Below are 17,732 nucleotides of genomic sequence, written 5' to 3'. Positions count from 1 at the left end.
AGCTTTTTGTAAATGGGCAAAATAATGGCTTGTTTGACTCGGAAAAATATCTCACCGCACGTTCACTTGAGAATTTAATGAGCGTTTGTTATGCTCTTTAAAAGGTTTGGATCCGTGGGTGATTTGCATCTTTAACATGTTTCAAGCATGCATATCCATTTTTAAAGCATGTGTGGAAGAAATCTCTTTCTTATAAAATTCCAAGCCGTTGGGTTGAACTGATGGAATTTCCCAAACCTGGACAACAAAACTTTTGTGTTCATTTGTTGTGTGTGAATAAATTTTCTTTACTTACATTTGTTGTTGTTTTAATTTTTTCAAGACATAAACTCAAAAATTTTCATTTTGTTGTGATCTATTTGCCTTTCTGGTGTACGGGTTTTGATTTAAGACAAAAGTATACATTTAAAATGGAAATGCACAATGCACAAATGTAGAGAGAGATAATTCAAAAGTGTGTCTGTATATTTTTGGGATTGTAAACTCTTTTTAGATTTTGTGTATTAGGTTTTCCAATCGTCGGGAAAAGGGGGAGGCGAGGGATTTTTAACTGAGAGTTGACTCCCAATCCATAAGTCATTTCTTAAAAGAATATAGCCCGTTACGCATGATAAATCACTTTTCAATCATCTATGATGGTTTAGTCATCTTTTTGTAAATGGGAAAATAATGGCTTGTTTGACTCGGGTAAATATCCCACCGCACGTTCACTTGAGAATTTAATTTTATTCTCTTTAAAAGGTTTTGATCCATAGGTCATTTGCATCTTTAACATGTTTCAAGCATGCATATCCATTTTTTAAAACTTGTGTAGAAAAATCTCTTCCTTATAAAATTCCGAGCTATTAGGGTTGAGCTAGTGGAATTTCTCAAACTTGGATAACAAACTTTTGTGGTCATTTGTGGTGTGTGAATAAATTTTCTTTATTTACATTTTTTTAGTGCTTTAAATTATTTCCATAAATACAGTCTAAAATTTTGATTTTGTTGTGAACTAGTTGCCTTTTATCTCTTTTTTTTTTTGTTAATGAGATGAAGGGAAAGTGAAAACTCAAGTTTTTATTTAAGTAAAAAGTATACATCTATAATGAAAATTCACAATGCACAAATGTAGAGAGAAATAATTCATAAAAATGTGGTAATTTTTAGGGATAATAAACTGTTTTCAGTTTTTATATATCAGGTTCTACAATCATCAGGAAAAGGGGGTGGCGGGGGATTTTCAACTGAGTGTGTAATGCAGACCATCAATCATTCCTCAAAAGAATATAGCCAATTACGGAAGATAAATCACTTTACAATCATCTATGATCGTTAGGTCATCTTTTTGCTAGTGGGCAAAATAATGGCTTCTTTGACTCGGGTAAATATCCCATCGCACGTTCACTTCAGAATTTAATGTTTTCCTCTTTAAAAGGTTTGGATCCATAGGTCTTTTCCATCTTTAACATGTTTCAAGCATGCATATCCATTTTTTAAAACATGTGTAGAAAAATCTATTTCTTATAAAATTCCGAGCTATTAGGGTTGAGCTAGTGGAATTTCCCAAACTTGGATAACAAACGTTTGTGGTCATTTGTGGTGAGTGAATAAATTTTTTTTCCTTACATTTTTTTAATGCTTTAAATTCTTTCCATACATAAAATTTAAAATTTTTGTTTTGTTGTAATCTATTTGCCTTTATTCTTTTTTTTTTGTTTGTTTATGAGATGAAGGGAAAGTGAAAACTGAAGCTCCAAAAAGTCCCTGTAATTTTCTGGGATTGTAAACTCTTCTTTGTTTTTATATATCAGGTTTTGCAATCGTTGGGAAAAGGGAGAGGTAGGGAATTTTTAACTGAGTGTTGACTCCCAATCTATGAGTCATTCCTTACAAAAATATAGCCCATTATGCCTGATAAATCACTTTACAATCATCTACAATCTTTAGGTCAGCTTTTTGTAAATGGGCACAATAATTGCTTGTTTGACTCAGGTAAATATCCCACCGCACATTCACATGAGAATTTAATGTTATTCTCTTTAAAAGGTATGGATCCATATGTCATTTGCATCTTTAACAAGTTTCGAGCATGCATATCCATTTTTTAAAACATGTGTAGGAAAATCTCTTTCTTATAAAATTCCTAGCTATTATGGTCAAACTAGTAGAATTTGCCAAACTTGGATAATAAAACTTTTGTGTTCAATTGTGGTGTGTCAACAAATTTTCTTTACTCACACTTGTTTATTGCTTTAAATTCTTTCCATACATAAACTCTAAAATTTTCATTTTGTTGTGATCTATTTGCCTTTTATCACTTTTTTTGTTGACGAGATGAAGGGAAAGTGAAAAGTCATGCTTTGATTGAAGAAAAAAGTATACATCTAAAATGGAAATGCACAATGCACAAATGTAGAGAAAGATAATTCCAAAAAGTATCTGTAATTTTTAGGGATTGTAAATTCATTTTAGTTTTCATATATCAGGTTCTGCAATCATCGGGAAAAGGGTGAGGCAGGGGATTTTGAACTGAATGTTGATTCGAAATCAAAAGCCATTCCTTACAAAAAAAAATAGCCCGTTACGCATGATAAATCTCTTTACAATCATCTATAATCATTAGGTCAGCTTTTTTCATACATGGGAAAAATAATGGCTCGTTTGACTCGAGCAAATATACCACTGCACGTTCACTTGAGAATTTAATGTTATTCTATTCAAAAGGTTTGGATCCATAGGTCATTTGTATGTTTAACATGCCTCAAGCATGCATAACCATTTTTTAAAACATGTCTAAAAAAATCTTTTTCTTTTAAAATTCCGAGGTATTAGGGTTGAACTAGTGGAATTTCCAAAACTTGGATAACAAAACTTTTGTGTTCATTTGTGGTGTGTGAATAAATTTTCTTTACTTACATTTGTTTATGCTTTAAATTCTTTCCATACACAAACTTTAAAATTTTCATTGTTTTGTGATCTATTTGCCTTTTATCCCTGTTTTTGTTTACGAGATGAAGGGAAAGTAAAAACTCAAGTTTTGATTTAAGAAAAAAGTATACATCTAAAATGTAAATACACATTGCACAAATGTAGAGAGATATAATTCCTAAAAGTGTCTGTAATTTTTAGGAATTGTAAACTGCTTTCAGCTTTTATGTATCATGTTCTGCAATCGTCTAGATAAGGGGGAGGCAGGGGATTTTTAACTGAGTGTTGATTCCCAATCCATAAGTAATTCCTTAAAAAAATATAGCCCGTTATGCATTATATATCGTTTGGTCAGCTTTTTGTAGATGGGCAAAATAATGGCTTCTTTGACTCGGGTAAATATCCCACCGCACGTTCACGTGAGAATTTAATGTTATTCCCTTTAAAAGGTTTGGATCCAAAGGTCATTTGCATCTTTAACATGTTTCAAGCATGATTATCCATTTTTTAAAATATGTGAAGAAAAATCTCTTTCTTATAAAATTCTGAACTATTAGAGTTGAACTAGTGGAATTTCCCATTCTTTGAAAAAAAAAGTTTTGTGTTCGTTTGTGGTGTGTGAATAAATTTTCTTTAGTTAGATTTGTTTATTGCTTTAAATTTTTTCCTCACATAAACTCTAAAATTTTCATTTTGTTATGATCTTTTGCCTTTAATCTCTTTTTTTTTTACGAGATGAAGGGATAGTGAAAACTCAAGCTTTGATTTAATAAAAAAGTATACATCAAAAATGGAAATGAACAATGCACAAAAGTAGAGAGAGAAAATTCCGAAAAAAAGCCTTTAATTTTTAGGGATTGTTAACTCTTTTTAGTTTATATATATCAAGTTCTGCAATTGTTGAGAAAAGGGGGAGGCGGAGAATTTTTAACTGAGTGTTAACTCCCAATCTATGAGTCATTCCTTACAAAAATATAACCCGTTACGAATGATAAATAACTTGACAATCATATATGGTCGTTAGGTCAGCTTTTTTGTAAATGGGCAAAATAATGGCTTGTTTGACTCGGGTAAATATTCCACCGCATGTTCACTTGAGAATTTAATGTTATTCTCTTGAAAAGGTTTGGATCCATAGGTCATTTGCATCTTTAACATGTTTAAAGCATGCATATCAATTTTTTTAAAAATGTGTAAAAAAATTTCTTTCCTATAAAATTCCGAGCTTTATGGGTTGAACTATTGGAATTTCCCAAACTTGGATAACAAAAGTTTTGTGTTCATTTGTGGTGAGTGAATAAATTTTCTTTCCACAAATTTGTTCATTGCTTTGAATTCTTTCCATACATAAACTCTAAAATTTCGATTTTGTTGTGATTTATTTGCCTTTTATCTCTTTTTTTTTGTTTACGAGATGAATAGAAAGTGAAAACTCAAGTTTTGATTTAAGAAAAAAGTATACATCTAAAATGGAAATGCACAATGCACAAATGTAGAGAGAGATAATACCAAAAAGTGTCTGCAATTGTTACGGACTGTAAACTCTTTTTAGTTTTTATATATCAAGTTCTGCAATTGTTATGAAAAGGGGGAGGCGGGGAATTTTTAATTGAGTGTTGACTCACAATCTATGAGTCATTCCTTAAAAAAACATAGCCCGTTACGCTTGATAAATAACTTGACAATCATATATGATCGTTAGGTCAGCTTTTTGTAAATGGGCAAAATAATGGCTTGTTTGATTCGGGTAAATATTCCACTGCATGTTCACTTGAGAATTTAATGTTATTCTCTTTAAAAGGTTTGGATCCATAGGTCATTTGCATCTTTAACATGTTTCAAGCATGCATATTCATTTTTTAAAACATGTGTAGAAAAATCTGTTTTTTATAAAATTCCGAGCTATTAGGGTTGAACTAGTGGAATTTCCCAAACGTGGATAACAAAACTTTTGTGTTCATTTGTGATTTGTCAATAAATTTTCTTTACTTACATTTGTTTATTGCTTTCAATTCTTTCCATAAATAAAATCTAAAATTTTCATTTTGTTGTGATCTATTTGCCTTTTATCTCTTTTTTTTATTACGAGAAGAAGGGAAAGTGAAAAATCAAGTTTTGACTTTGGAAAAAAGTATACATCTAAAATGAAAATGCACAATGCACGAATGTAGAGAGAGATAATTCCAAAAAGTGTCTGTAATTTTTAGGGATTGTAAACTCTTTTTCAGTTTTTATATATTTGGTTCTACAATCGCTGGGAAAAGGGGGAGGCAGGGGATTTTTAACTAAGTGTAGACTCCCAATCCATAAATTATGTTTACTTAAATTTTTTTATCGCTGTAAATTCTTACCTTACATGAACTCTAAAATTTCATTTTGTTGTGATCTATTTGCCTTTTATCTCGTTTTTTTATGAGATGTGAAAACTCAAGCTTTGATTTAAGAAAAAAGTATACATCTAAAATCGAAATGCACGAAGCACAAATGTAGAGAGAGATAATTCCAAAAATTGTCTGTAATTTTTAGGGATTGTAAACTCTTTTTAGTTTTTATATATCTGGCTCTGCAATAGTCGGGAAAAGGGGAGGCGAGGGATTGTTAACTTAGTGTTGACTCCAATTCCATAAGTCATTCCTTAAAAAAATATAGTTACGCATGATAAATCACTTTACAATCATCTGTGATCGTTAAGTCAGCATTTTGTAAATGGGCAAAATAATGGCTTGTTTGACTGGTAAATTTCCCACCGCATTTTCACTTGAGAATTTATTGTTATTCTCTTTAAAAGGTTTGGATCCTTAGGTCTTTTGCATTTTTAACATGTTTCAAGCATGCATATCCATTTTTTAAAAAAAGTGTAAAAAAATCTTTCTTGTAAAATTCTGAGCTAAAAGTGTTGAACTAGTGGAATTTCCAAAAGTTGGATAACAAAACCTTTCTGTTCATTTTGGTGTGTGAATAAATTTTATTTACTTACATAAGTTTATATCTTTGAATTCTTTCTTCACAAAAGCTCTAAATTTTTCATTTTGTTTGGATCTATTTGCCTTTTATCTCTTTTTTTGTTTACGAGATGAAGGGAAAGTGAAAACTCAAGCTTTGATTTAAAAAAAAAGTATACATCTAAAATGGAAATGAACAATGCACAAATGTAGAAAGAGATAATTCCAAAACTTTTCTGAATTGTTCGGGATTTTAAACTCTTTTTAGTTTTTATAAATCAGGTTCTCCAATCGTCGGGAAATGGGGGAGGTAGGGGATTTTTATCTCAGTGTTGACTCCCAATCCATAAGTCATTCCTTGCAAAAATATAGCCCGTTACGCATGATAAATTACTTTACCATCATCTATGATCGTTAGGTCAGCTTCTAGTTACTGGGAAAAATAAAATTTCTTTACTTACATTTGTTTATTGGTTTAAATTCTTTCCATACATCAAATAAAAAATTTTCATTTTGCTGTGATCAATTTGCCTTTTATCTGTTTTTGTGTTTATGAAATGAAGGGAAAGTGAACACTCAAGTTTTGATTTAAGAAAAAAATATACATCTAAAAGGGAATTGCGCAATGCATAAATGTAGAGGGAGATAATTCCAAAAAGTGTCTGTAATTTTTACAGATTGTAAACTCTTTTAGTTTATATATATCAGGTTCTGCAATAGTTGGGAAAAGGGGGAGGCAAAACTGAGTGTTGAGTCCCTATCCATAAGTCATTCCTTACAAAAATATAGCCCGTTACGCATGATAAATCACTTTAAAATCATCTATGATCGTTAGGTCAGTTTTTTGTAAATGGGCAAAATAATGGCTTGTTTGACTATGGCAAATATCCCACCGCACGTACACTTGAGAATTTAATGTTAATCTCTTTATAAGGTTTGGATCCATAGGTCATTTGCATCTTTAACATGTTTCAAGCATGCATATTCATTTTTTAAAACATGTGCAGAAAAATCTCTTTCTTATAAAATTTCGAGCTATTAGGGTTGAACCACTGGAATTTCCAAAACTTGGATAACAAAATTTTTGTGTTCGTTTATGGTGTGTGAATAAATTTTCTTTACATACATTTTTTTATTTCTTTGAATTCATTCCATACTTAAACTCCATAATTTTCATGTTGTAGTGATCTATTTGCCTTTTATCTCTTTTTTTGTTTACTAGATGAAGGGAAAGCGAAAACTCAATCTTTGATTTAAGAAAAAAGTATTCATATCAAATGGAAATGCACAATGCACAAATATAGAGGGAGATAATTCCAAAAAGTATATGTAATTTTTAGGCATTGTAAACTCTTTTTAGTTTTTATATATCAGGTATTACAATCATCGGGAACTGGGGGTGGCGAGGGATTTTTAACTGAGTGTTGAATCCCATTCCATAAGTCATTTCTTACAAAAATATAGCCCGTTACACAAGATAAATCACTTTACAATCATCTATGATTGTTAGGTCAGCTTTTTGTAAATGGGAAAAATATTGGTATGTTGAACTCGGCTAAATATTCCACAGCACGTTCACTTGAAAATTTAATGTTATTCTATTTAAAAGGATTGGATCCTTAGGTCATTTGCTTCTTTAACATGTTTCAAGCATGCATATCATTTTTTTAAAACATGTGTAAAAAAGTCTCTTTCCTATAAAATTCCGAGCTAAAAGGGTTGAACAAGTGGAATTTCCCAAACTTGGATAACAAAACCTTCGTGTTCATTTGTGGTGTGTGAATAAAATTTCTTTCTTAAATTTATTTATTGCTTTAAATTCTTTCCACACATAAATTCTAAAATTTTCATTTTGTTGCGATCTATTTACCTTTTATATCTTTTTTTTTTTATGACATGAAGGGAAAGTGAAAACACAAGCTTTGATTTAAGAAAAAACTATACATCTAAAATGGAAATGCACAATGACAAATGTAGAGTGAGTTAATTCCAAAGAGTGTCTGTAATTTTTAGGCATTGTAAATTCTTTACAGTTTTTAAATATTAAGTTTTGCAATCGTTGGGAAAAGGGGGTGGCGGAGGATTTTTGACTAAGTGTTGATTCCCAATCCATAAGTCATTCGTTACTAAAATATAGCCCGTTACGTTTGATAAATCAATTTACAATCATCTATGATCGTTCGGTTAGGTTTTTGTAAATGGGCAAAATAATGGCTTGTTTGACTCGGGTAAATATCCCACCGCATGTTCACTTGAGAATTTAATGTTATTCTCTTTAAAAGGTTTGGATCCATTGGTCATTTGCATCTTTAACATGTTTCAAGCATGCATCTTCATTTTTTAAAACATGTGTAGAAAAATCTCTTTCTTATAAAATTCCAAGATTTTGGGGTTGAACTTGTAAAATTTCCCATACTTGGATTACAAAACTTTTGTGTTCATTTGAGGTGTGTCAATAAATTTTCTTTACTTACATTTGTTTATTTCTTTAAATTCTTTCCATACATAAACTTTAAAATTTTCATTCTATTGTGATCTATTTGCCTTTTATCTCTTTTCTTGTTTACGAGATGAAGGGAAAGTGAAAAATCAAGCTTTGATTTAAGAAAAAATTATACATTTAAAAGGGAAATGTACAACGCACAAATTTAGAGAGAGATAATTCCAAAAAGTGTCTGTAGTTTTTTGGGATTGTAAACTCTTTTTATTTTTGATATATCAGGTTCAGCAATCGTCGGGAAAAGGGGGATGCGAGGGATTTTTGACTGAGTATTCACTCCCAATCCATAAATCATTCCATAAAAAAATATAGCCCGTTACGTATGATAAATCACTTACAATCATCTATGATCGTTAGGTCAGATTTTTGTAAATGGGCAAAATAATTGCTTGTCTAACTTGGGTAAATATCCCACCACACGTTCACCTGAGAATTTAATCTTATTCTCTTTAAAATGTTTGGATGCATAGATCATTTGCATATTTAACATGTTTCAAGCATGCATATTCATTTTTTAAAACATGAATAGAAAAATATCTTTCTTATAAAATTCAGAGATATTAAGGTTGAACTAGTGGAATTTCCCAAACTTGGATAACAAAACTTTTGTATTCATTTGTGTTGTGTCAATAAATTTTCTTTACTTATAATTATTTAATGCTTTAAATTCGTTCCATACATAAACTATAAAATTTTCATTTTGTTGTGATCTATAAGCCTGTTATCTCTTTTCTTGTTTACGAGATGAAGGCAAAGTGAAAACTCAAGCTTTGATTTAAGAAAAAAGTATACATCTACAATGTAAATGCACAATGCACTAATCTAGAAAGACATAATTCCAAAAAGTTTTTGTAATTTTTAGGGATAGTAAACTCTTTTTAGTTTTTATATATAAGGTTCTGCAATCGTCGAGAAAAGGGGGGGACAGGGGATTTTTAACTGAGTGTTGACTCCCAATCCATAAATCATTCCATACAAAAATATAGCCCGTTACGTATGATAAATCACTTACAATCATCTATGATCGTTAGGTCAGATTTTTGTAAATGGGCAAAATAATTGCTTGTCTAACTTGGGTAAATATCCCACCACACGTTCACTTGATAATTTAATGTTATTCTCTTTAAAAGGTTTGGATCCATAGGTCATTTGCATCTTTAACTTGTTTCAAGCATGCATATCCATTTTTTAAAACATGCTGAAAAAAATCTCTTTCTTATAAAATTCCGAGCTATTAGGATTGAACTAGTGGAATTTCCACATGTTGGATAACAAAATTTTTGTGTTCATTTGTGGTGTGTGAATAAATTTTCTTTACTGAAATTTATTTATTGCTTTAAATTCTTTCCATACATAAACTCTAAAGTTTTTATTTTGTTGTGATCGATTTGCTTTTTTTTTTTCTTTTTTTGTTTACGAGATGAAGGGAAAGTGAAAACTCAAGCTTTGATATAAGAAATAAGTATACATCTAAAATGGAAATGCACAATACGAAAACGGTGAGAGAGATAATTCCAAAAGGTGTCTGTAATTTTTCGGGATTGTAAACTATTTTTAGTTTATATATATCAGGTTCGGCAATCATCATGAAAAGAGGGAGGCAGGGGATTTTTAACTGAGTCTTGACTCCCAATTTATGAGTCATTCCTTACAAAAATTTAGCCCGTTACACATGATAAATCATTTTATAATTATCTATTGTCGTTAGGTCAGGTTTTTAAATTGGCAAAATAATGACTTGTCTGACTCAGGTATATATACCACTGCACGTTCACTTGAGAATTTAATATTATTCTCTTTAAAAGGTTTGGATCCATAGGTCATTTCATCTTTAACTCTTTTCAACCATGCATATTCATTTTTTAAAACATGTGTAGAAAAATCTCTATCTAATAAAATTCCGAGATATTAGGGTTGAACTAGTGGAATTTCCAAAACTTCGATAACCAAACTTTTGTGTTCATTTGAGGTGTTTCAATAAATTTTCTTTATTTACATTTTGTTTATTTTTTTTAATTCTTTCCATACATAAACTTTCAAATTTCATTTTGTTGTGATCTATTTGCCTTTTATCTCTTTTTTGTTTACCAAATGAAGGGCAATTGAAAACTCAAGCTTTGATTAAAGAAAAAAGTGTACATCTAAAATAGAAATGCACAATGCACAAATGTAGAAAGATATAATTCTAAAAAGTGTCTATAATTTTTAGGGATTGTAAACTCTATTTAGTTTTTATATATAAGGGTCAACAATCATCCGGAAAAGAGGGAGGCTAGTGATTTTTAACAGAGTGTTGACTCCCAATCCATAAGTCATTCCTTACAAAAAATTATAGCCCGTTACGCATGATAAATCACTTTACAATCATCTATGATTGTTAGGTCAGCTTTTTGTAAATGGGCATAATAATGACTTGTTTGACTCGCGTAAATATCCCACCGCACATTCACTTGGGAATTTAATATTATTCTCTTTAAAAGGTTTGGATCCAGAGGTCATTTGCATCTTTAACATGTTTCAAGCATGCATATAAGTTTTTTCAAACATGTGTAAAAAAATATTTCTTATAAAATTCCGAGCTATAAGGGTTGAACTAGTGGAATTTCCAAAACTTGGATAACAAAACTTTTGTATCCATTGATGGCGTGTGAATAAATTTCCTTTACTTACATTTTATTATTGCTTAAAATTATTTCCACTCATAAACTCTAAAATTTTCATTTTGTACGGATCAATTTGCCTTTTATCTATTTTTTTTGTTTACGAGATGAAGGGAAAGTGAAAACTCAAGTTTTGATTTAAGAAAAAAATATACATCTAAAATTGAAATGCACAATGGACAAATGTAGAGAGAGATAATTCCAAAAAGTGTCTGTAATTTTTAGGCATTATAAACTCTTTTCTGTTTTTATATATAAAGTTCTGCAATCGTCGGGAAAAGGGGGAGGTGGGCGATTTTGAACTAAGTGTTATCTCCCAATCCATAAGTCATTCCTTACAAAAAATATAGCCCGTTACGCATGATAAATCACTTTACAATCATCTATGATCGTTAGGTCAGCTTTTTGTAAATGGGAAAAATAATGGCTTGTTTCACTCGGGTAAATATCCCACCGCACATTCACTTGATAAATTAATCATATTCTCTTTAAAAGGGTTGGATCCATAGGTCATTTGCATCTTTAACATGTTTCAAGCATGCATATTCATTTTTTAAAACATGTGTAAAAAAATCTCTTTCTTATAAATTCCGAGATAGTAGGGTTGAACTAGTGGAATTTCCCAAACTTGGATAACAAAAACTTTTGTGTTCTTTTGTGGTGTGTGAATAAATTTTCTTTACTTAAATTTTTTATTACATTAAATTCTTTCCATTCATTGACACTAAAATTTTCATTTTGAAGTGATCTAGTTGCCTTTTGTCTCTTTTTTTTTTTATGAGATGAAGGGAAAGTGAAAACTCAAGTTTTGATTTCAGAAAAAAGTATACATCTAAAAAGGAAATGCACAATGCACAAATGTAGAGAGAGATAATTCCAAAAAGTGTCTGTAATTTTGAGGGATTGTAAACTCTTTTCAATTTTTATATATCTGGTTCGGTAATCAAATGGAAAAGGGGTAAGCGGGGGATTTTTAACTATGTGTTGACTCCCAATCCATAAGTCATTCCTTTCAAAAATATAGCCTGTTACACATGATAAATCACTTTTCAATCATCTATGATTGTTAGGTCAGCTTTTTGTAAATGGGAAAAATAATGGTTTGTTAGACTAGGGTATATATCCCACTGCACGTTCACTTGATAATTTAATGTTATTCTCTTTAAAAGATTTGGATCCATAGGTCATTTGCATCTTTAACATGTTTCAAGCATGCATATCCATTTTTTAAAACATGTGTAGAAAAATCTTTTTCTTATAAAATTCCGAGCTATTAGGGTTGAACTACTGGAATTTCCCAAACTTGGATAACAAAACTTTTGTGTTCATTTGTGGTGTGTGAATAAATTTTCTTTACTTCCATTCGTTTATTGCTTTAAATTCTTTCTGTTCATAAACTCCAAATTTTTCATTTTGTTATGATCTATTTGCCTTTTGTCTCTTTTTTGTTTACGAGATGAAGGGAAAGTGAAAACTCAAGCTTTGATTTAAGAAAAATGTATACATCTAAAATGGAAATGCACAATGCACAAATGTAAAAGGAGATAATTCCAAAAAGTATCTATAATTTTTAGGGATTGTAAACTCTTTTTAGTTTTTATATATCAGGTTCTACAATCATCGGGAAAAGGAGGAGGCGGGGGATTTTTAACTAAGTGTTGAATCCCATTCCATAAGTCATTCCTTAAAAAAATATAGCCCGTTATGCAAGATAAATAAATCACTTTACAATCATCTATGATTGTTAGGTCAGCTTTTTGTAAATAGGCAAAATAATGGCAAGTTTAACTCGGCTAAATATCCCACCGTACTTTCACTTGAGAATTTAATGTTATTCTCTTTAAAATGTTTGTATCCTTAGGTCATTTGCATCTTTAACATGTTTCAAGCATGCATATCTATTTTTTAAAACATGTGTAAAAAATCTCTTTCCTATAAAATTCCGAGCTAAAAGGGTTGAACAAGTGGAATTTCTCAAACTTATATAACAAAACTTTTGTGTTCATTTGTGGTGTGAAAATAAATTTTATTTCTTACATTCGTTTATTGCTTTAAATTTTTTCCATCCATAAACTCTAAAATTTTCATTTTGTTGCGATCTATTTACCATTTATCTCTTTTTTTGTTTACGAGATGAAGGGAAAGTGAAAACTTAAGCTTTGATTTAAGAAAAAATTATACATCTAAAATTGAAATGCACAATGCACAAATGTAGAGTGAGATAATTCCAAAAAGTGTCTGTAATTTTTAGGCATTGTAAACTCTTTTCAGTTTTTATATATCAGGTTCTGCACTTGTCGGGAAAAGGGGGAGGCGAAGGATTTTTGACTCCCAATCCATAAGTCATTCCTGACAAAAATAACCCGTTACGTATGATAAATCACTTTACAATCATCTATGATCGTTAGGTCAGGTTTTTGTAAATGGGTTAAATAATGGCTTGTTTGACTCGGGTAAATATCCCACCGCACGTTCACTGGAGAACTTAATGTTATTCTCTTTAAAAGGTTTGGATCCATAGGTTATTTGCATCTTTAACATGTTTCAAGCCTGCATCTTCATTTTTCAAAACGTGTGTAGAAAAATCTCTTTCTTATAAAATTCCAAGATATTAGGGTTGAACTAGTGAAATTTCTCAAACTTGGATTACAAAACGTTTGTGTTCATTTGTGGTGTGTCTATCAATTTTATTTACTTATATTTTTTATTGCTTAAAATTCTTTCCTTTCATAAACTCTAAAATTTTCATTTTGTGCTAATCTATTTGCCTTTGTTCTCCTTTTTTGTTTATGAAATGAAGGGAAAGTGAAAACTCAAGTTTTTATTTAAGAAAAAATTATACATCTAAAATGAAAATGCACAATGCACAAAAGTAGAGAGAAATAATTCTAAAAGTGTTTGTAATTTTTTGGCATTGTAAACTCTTTTCAGTTTTTATATATCAGGTTCTGGAATCGTCGGGAAAAGGGGGAGGCGGGGGATTCTTTACTATGTGTTGACTCCAAATCCATAAGTCATTCCTTACAAAAATATAGCCCGTTACGCTTGATAAATCACTTTACAATCATCTATGATCGTTAGGTCAACTTTTTGTAAATGGAAAAATAATGGCTTGTTTCACTCGGGTGAATATCCCACTGCACGTTCATTTGATAATTTAATGTTATTCTCTTTAAAAACATTCGATCCATAGGTAATTTCCATCTTTAACTTGTTTCAAGCATGCATATTCATTTTTTAAAACATGTGTAGAAAAATTTCTTTCTTATAAAATTTCGAGATAGTAGGGTTGAACTAGTGGAATTTCCCAAACGTGGATAACAAAACTTTTGTGTTCATTTGTGGTGTGTGAATAAATTTTCTTTACTTGCCTTTGTTTATTGCTTTAAATTCTTTCCATTGATATACTCTAAAATTTTCATTTTGTAGTGATCTATTTGCCTTTTGTCTCTTTTTTTGCTTACGAGATGAAGGGAAAATGAAAACTCAAGTTTTGCTTTAAGAAATAAGTATACATCTAAAAAGGATGCACAATGAACAAATGTAGAGAGAGATAATTCCAAAAACTATCTATAATTTTGTGGGATTGTAAACTCTTTTCAGTTTTTATATATCTGGTTCTGCAATCGTCGAGTAAAGGGGTAGGCGAGGGATTTTTAACTATGTGTTGACTCCCAATCCATAAGTCATTTCTTACAAAAATATAGCATGTTACGCATGATAAATCACTTTTCAATCATCTATGATCGTTAGGTCAGCTTTTTGTAAATGGGAAAAATAATGGCTTGTTAGACTAGGGTATATATCCCACCGCACGTTCACTTGATAATTTAATGTTATTATCTTTAAAAGGTTTGGATCCATAGGTCATTTGCATCTTTAATATGTTTCAAAGATGCCTATCCATTTTTTATAAAATTCTGAGCTATTGGGGTTGAACTAGTGGAATTTCCCAATCTTGGATAACAAAACTTTTGTGTTCATTTGTGGTGTGTGAATAAATTTTCTTTAGTTACATTTGTTTATTGCTTCAAATTCTATTGGTAGATAAACTCTAAAATCTTCATTTTGCCGTCATCTATTTGGCTTTTTTCTCTTTTTTTGTTTAGGAGATGAAGAAAAAGTGGAAACTCAATCTTTGATTTAAGAAAAAACTATACATCTAAAATGTAAATGCACAATGCAAAAATGTAGAGAGAGATAATTCCAAAAAGTGTCTGTAATTTTTGGGGATTGTAAACTCTTTTTAGTTTTTATATATCAGGTTTTGCAATCGTCGGGAAAAGGGGGAGGCAGGGGAGTTTTAACTGAGTGTTGACTCCCAATCCATAAGTCACTCCTTACAAAAATATAGCCTGTTACGCATGATAAATCACTTTACTATCATGTATGATCGTTAGGTCAGCTTTTTGTAAATGGGAAATATAATGGCTTGTTAGACTAGGGTATATATCCCACCGCACGTTCACTTGATAATTTAATGTTATTCTCTTTAAAAGGTTTGGATCCATAGGTCATTTTCATCTTTAACATGTTTCAAACATGCATATCCATTTTTTTAAACATGTGTAAAAAAATCTCTTTGTTATAAAATTCCGAACTGTTGGGGTTGAACTAGTGGAATTTCCCAATCTTAGATAAAAAAACTTTTGTGTTCATTTGTGGTGTGTGAATAAATTTTCTTTACTTACATTTGTTTATTGCTTCAAATTCATTCGATACATAAACTCTAAAATTTTCATTTTGTTGTGATCTATTTGCCTTTTTTCTCTTTTTTTTGTTTAGGAGATGAAGGAAATGTGAAAACTCAATCTTTGATTTAAGTAAAAAGTATACATCTAAAATTTAAATGCACAATGTAAAAATGTAGCGAGAGATAATTCCAAAATGTGTCTGTAATTTTTAGGGATTGTAAACCCTTTTTAGTTTTTATATATCAGGTTCAGCAATCATCGTGAAATGGGGGAGGCGAGGAATTTTTAACTGAGTGTTGACACCCAATCTTTGAGTCATTCCTTACAAAAATATGGCCCGTTACGCATGATAAATCACTTTATAATCATATACAATCGTTAGGTCAACTTTTTGTAAATGGGCAAAATAATGGCTTGTTTGACTCGGGTAAATGTCCCACTGCACGTTCACATGAGAATTTATTGTTATTCTCTTTAAAAGGTTTGGATCCATAGGTCATTTTCATCTTTAACATGTTTCAAGCATGCATATCCATTTTTTAAAACACGTGTAGAAAAATCTCTTTCTTATAAAATTTTGAGCTATTAGGGATGAACTAGAAGAATTTCCTAAACTTGGATAACATAACTTTTGTGTTCATTTGTGGCGTGTGAATACATTTTCTTTGCTTATATTTTTTTATTGCTTTAAATTGTTTCCTTACATAAACTCTAAAATTTTCATTTTTATGTGATCTATTTGCCTTTAATCTCTTTTTTTGTTTAGGAGATGAAGGGAAAGTGAAAACTCATGCTTTGATTTAAGAAAAAATTAAATATCGAAAATCGAAATGAACATTGCACAAATGAAGAGAGATAATTCCAAAAAGTGTCTGTAATTTTTATGGATTGTAAACTCTATTTAGTTTTTATATATCAGGTTCTGCAATCATTCAGAAAAGGGGGAGGCGGGGCATTTTTAATTGAGTGCTAACTCCCAATCTATAAGTCATTCCTTACAAAAATATAGCCCGTTACGCATGATAAATAACTTGATAATCACTTATGATCGTTAGGTCAGCTTTTTTTAAATGGACAAAATAAGGGCTTGTTTGACTTGGTTAAATATCCCACTGCACGTTCACTTGAGAATTTAATGTTATTCTCTTTAAAAGATTTGGATCCATAGGTCATTTGCATCTTTAACATGTTTCAAGCATGCATATCCATTTTTTAAAACATGTGTAGAATAATCTCTTTCTTATAAAACTTCGAGCTATTAGGGTTGAACAAGTGGAATTTCCCAAACTTGGATAACAAAACTTTTGTGTTCATTTGTGGTGTGTGCATAAATTTTCTTTACTTACATTAGTTTATTGCTTTGAATTCTTTCCATACATAAACTCTTAAATTTTCATTTTGTTGTGATCTATTTGCCATTTATCTCTTTTTTTGTTTACGAGATTAAGGTAAAGTGAAAACTCAAGCTTTGATTTAAGAAAAAAGTATACATCTAAAATGCAAATGCACAATGCAAAAATGTAGAGAGAGATAATTTCAAAAAGTATCAAAAATTGTTAGGGATTGTAAACTCTTTTTAGTTTTATATATCAGGGGAGGCGGGCGATTTTTAACTGAGTGTTGACTCCAAGTCCATAAGTCATTCCTTACAAAAATATAGCCCATTATGCATGATAAATCACTTTACAATCATCTACGATAGTTAGGTCAGCTTTTTTGTAAATGGGCAAAATAATGGCTTGTTTGACTCGGGTAAATATCCCACCGCACGTTCACTTCATAATTTAACATTCTTCTCTTTAAAATGTTTTTATCCATAGGTCATTTGTATCTTTAACATGTTTCAAGCATGCATATCCATTTTTTTAAAAATGTGTAGAAAAATTTCTTTCTTATCAAATTCCAAGAGAATTTAATATTATTCTATTTAAAAGGTTTGGATCCATAGGTCATTTGCATATTTAACATTTTTGAAGCATTCATGTCTATTTTTTAAAACATGTGTAGAAAAATCTCTTTTTTATAA

The sequence above is a fragment of the Aristolochia californica genome, unplaced genomic scaffold (assembly GCF_029961685.1).
Source record: "Aristolochia californica isolate CCGP_79_NKW_82.1479 unplaced genomic scaffold, dmAriCali1.0.hap1 SCAF_5, whole genome shotgun sequence".
NCBI lineage: Eukaryota > Viridiplantae > Streptophyta > Magnoliopsida > Piperales > Aristolochiaceae > Aristolochia > Aristolochia californica.
This window is presented reverse-complemented; position numbering follows the sequence as displayed.